We start from the raw sequence: 4,114 nt of genomic DNA, 5'->3' as shown, positions 1-4,114 counted from the left end.
TTAAAACGGTGGAAATTTCCTTGACCTGGTTTTGATAAATTCAGACATATATATAAAGATGCATACGTTTGCCATATTAAAGTGTCCCAGGAACAGATGAAAAATAAAACTTTTACAGTAGCGTAGCAGCTCTCGTAAGCTTGTAATGCTAGTGGTCTACCAGTGTAGCAATTGACATGGTTCTTGGGGTAAGGGGGTGGGGGCATTGTTCCTGTTGTTGTTGTTCTACTCTCCTCTCAGACGCCTGCCATGCGAGAGCTACTACCGTCCCGCTCTATTTTTTGTTAGACTTTTTTGGTAATTTAACCGGAGTAGGGTAAAATGCACTGAAAATACAAGCTTAGGGAGTTGTCCAATACACCCAAACCGTCACCTGATCCGTAACAGGTCGTCAATGGTGGTGACGATCCTTATATATAGGAAAGGAAAAGTCGACCCGTCACCTAAAGTCATTTAGCGAGAGAAAAAAATTCACTGCATAGTTATGAAGGATCCACGATCACACGTTTGAAGCGAAATAAATTGGACGACCCAATCCAATTTTACAGAACGGCTTACTACGAACAAATGTCACGATGTAGTAGTCTGTGTAGGCCTGTCACCTGCATTTTACTTCATTTCCCCCTAGAGTTTTCCTATCGAGTTGAGTTGTCCTTGAGTTTTCTATCTTCAATCCACGAGTCATTCCGAATTCGAGCAGCCATGTTTGTTGTGATACGACCGCAAGTGATTCTGGTCTATGGCAACGATAGGCCATGCGGATTTTTGATTTCATTTTACTTTCTTTTGCTTTTCATTTCTTTTTTTTTAATTTAGTTTTTGGTTCAATAATTTTATAAAAAATACTTTTTTAAAAAACAAAAAGAAAGTGAAACTATTTTTATTTTCTATTTATTTATTTTTATTTTTGAACTTTTTTTTTACAATTCAATACCAATTTGACTATGGAAATCCTAGGCCACCATACACATTCCAACTGATTAAAGTTCATTTCGCTTACCCCTTTATGCGGTTAATTGACTCCGATATTGAAAAAAAAGACTAACCTTTACATCCTGGTTTTAAACTGAGTTTTTTTATTGTTATCGTTTTTGGATATAATAAAACAAGTATTAAAAAAAGTTTTTTAACCAGTTTTTAATAAGGGCCGTTAACTTTAATATACACCGTGGTCCCTTTTAGGGTAAATACGCTAATATCTAATATAGAAGGCCACACGACTTATTAAAATTTAAATTTACAGAGCAAAGCTGACTAAAACTTTCATTTTAAGGTCTTTTTTGTTTAGAGAAAAGTTGACTTTGGTAGAAGGCAAGAGGGGTGCCCTTTCCCGAACCCCTCCGAGTCAAAATGTTTCCCTGCTGACCGAGTCAAAAATTGCCTCCAGGTTGCTCACGTGCTTTATACAGCTGTTTTGACAGGAGTCATAATAATCGATTATGGCTCCTGGTTTCGACTAATGGTTGTTAATCAGTGGAATCTTTAATGCCGAAAGACATTATGAGTACCATCAATCGAAAAAAAAAAAGACAAAAAAGATTTTCATTGGTAATAGTTTGCACGCATGCCAAGGAGTGAAACAGGAACGAAAGTTTCCACCGCATGCTGAGGGGAGGAGGGTGGGGCAAAAAGAAATTTAAATCGAACTTTTGAACGAACGACGAACTTGGGTTGAGAGTGTTTATACAATGTAACAGTTGCAAAGCACTCTAACTGGACAACAAGTTCCGATACTCAGCAACATGCCACGCCGTGCCACACACAGCTAGAGGATTAGTTGTACTTTCCATCGCATTGTAACTGAAGCCATGCAAATGAAGCTTGTTGTTGTTGTTGTTGTTGTTGTTGCATGACTTTTTAAACTCAGGAACAACTAAACCTCTGTTTGCTGTTGGCCATGACAACAACTCGACGAAGACTGTTCAACTTTGTCAACAATCACTGCAGAAATATAAAAGAAAATACAAAACAAGTCAGTTGAAAGTCATGTGTTATGGACAAGTAGTCTTGACCAATTCAAAAGCTCTGCCAGTTTGTTACTAGAAGTTGCCACACTATTGACTATTTTAGTCCAACATGACTCTGAATGTGGCTTAGGGACCGCACCAGGTCTGTGTCTTTTCAACTTTCTACAGATTTGACTGTAAAAAGCAACCTTTAATTAACTTACCTTGCGGGGTTATATCCTCACTATACGCCAGCATTAATTTTGTATTCCGCCTCCTGTTCAGCTGCTTTGTAATAAAATAACACAGTTTGCCACCGATAAGGACACAAAAAAGAAAAAGGACAGTGCTACTACAACGGCCAGGAATATTGGCGACTGAGAGTCGAACGCGTTAATGGTATCATGATTAACATCAGAGGACGTCTTTTGACTTTCGGCAGCCTGAAATCAAAAATACAAAAGACTTTTATGAAGTAATGAAGATGAATTTTTCAACAATGACACGAGCATGGGACAAAAAAAAATTCTGAGTCCCCGACGGGAATCGAACCCATGGCCTCCCAGATACCGGTTGGGCGCTCTAACCAACTGAGCTACGAGAGACTCGTGGTGAGCTAGGCCATTTACTCGGGTTGATATGTGACACGAATCCTGCATACTGCTAGGATCAGCAATGTCGAAATCCTCAAGTGTGTTGTAAATAATTTATAAAGTAACTACGGTTTAAAATTTGAAGTCAAAAGTTTTTCGTTGAAAAGGATAATAATTAAAACATTATCCTGCTCAATCTTGAGGAATATCGTCTGATATTAGCCAATTCGGTCTTCTGGCTTCTCTTCTAAGTATCAGGCGATATTCCGCGCGATTTTTTTTTGCGCCTGTCAATATCCATTTTTAAGTTTATACCTTCTATATAACGCCTATCATTTATTGAAATTGTACATTTTGTATTGGGCACAAATACAAGGATGACGTATCTCTAGTCGTTTTAAGAAAAAAAAGTGTCTAAAAATTTCAGTCCTAACTGCCATAAAAACCATCATGGTGAAGACCGCAACATTTTCAATGAAAACATTTGACTGGCAAATTCTTTGGATACTATAAATCTAGTGGAAATTAATTTCTTGTCACTCTAAATGTGGTATCGACCAATCAAAAACAGAACACAGTGCTTTACTTGTAAGGTAAAAGTAAAGTCTGTATCCGAGCCAAGTGGTCCATACAGCCGGAGCTTATCCCGGTTTCTTAAGCGACTAGGAGTATTGCTACTCCCCCCTGGATGGGATGCTAGTCCATCGCAAGGTTACCCCACAGCAGTAAATTCGCCGTTACCCATTTATACACCTGGGTAGAGAGAGGCACTGTGAGAGTAAAGTGTCTTGCCCAAGAACACAACGCAGCGCCCCGGCCAGGGCTCGAACCCGGGCCGTTCGACTCGAAGTCGAGCGCGCTAACCATTAGGCTACCGCGCGGCCCACACTTGAGGACAGTTTTAAATCAAACGTTCATGCATGAAACTCTTACCTTTTTTTACAGACGTTTATCTCACCTGAGAATCTTTTATGTAATTGCTTGTGATTTTAAGCACATCATTGTAACGGAACTTGATCACATTTGACAGGCAATCTGAGATGCCTTCCTCGAAAACGTGGTTCCCATACGCCACACCGTAGGCACGACTATGTCGGATAAAGTCGGCAATTGTTATTTGTTTTGACTTGTCCTTCCTTTTCATAGATTCGATTCCAAGAAAAATATCATCCATTATAACATCGATTCCCTCCCGGTTAATAAGCGAGTCGTACATCCCATCGTGATCTTCAAGAACTACAAAGGAGACGTCAAAGGGCATTACTAAAAGACGTAAATGCAACCCAGACTAGTTCACTATTAAGAGGGACCTGAATGAATAAAATGGTAACTGGGATTTGGGCAAATTGTTACTAGGAGAATGGAATTTGGGTCCCTGGGACTGGGAATTACAAACAAATAAACAATAGAACTTGGGCTGGGATTTGTAAAATCAGGAAAACAATAGGCTGGGAAATGGTATTTTATACCCCCTGCCCCTTTTTTAGGACCCTCTACTAAGGGTCGACTTGTGTGAAACTGGTTTTACGGTACGGCTAAGGAAACAGGCAACAGTTGTTTGATATGACTCTCCTA

General features: G+C 39.4%; 1 pseudogene across 1 annotated transcript; it reads right to left on the bottom strand.

The window, feature by feature from the left end:
• Window positions 1–913: 913 nt before the first annotated feature.
• On the bottom strand, window positions 914–3,911 carry LOC144639733 (uncharacterized; annotated as a pseudogene). The gene is made up of 3 exons (XR_013568202.1): window positions 3,498–3,911; window positions 2,171–2,389; window positions 914–1,941 (listed from the first exon to the last, which is right to left on the bottom strand). The product of XR_013568202.1 is annotated as an uncharacterized LOC144639733 (transcript).
• Window positions 3,912–4,114: the final 203 nt, after the last annotated feature.

Source organism: Oculina patagonica, unplaced genomic scaffold, assembly GCF_052425735.1.
Source record: "Oculina patagonica isolate OP01 unplaced genomic scaffold, crgOcupat unplaced1249, whole genome shotgun sequence".
Taxonomy (NCBI): Eukaryota; Metazoa; Cnidaria; class Anthozoa; order Scleractinia; family Oculinidae; genus Oculina; species Oculina patagonica.
Note: the sequence above shows the minus strand (reverse complement) of the source record. Positions and strands in the feature narration are given on the sequence as shown.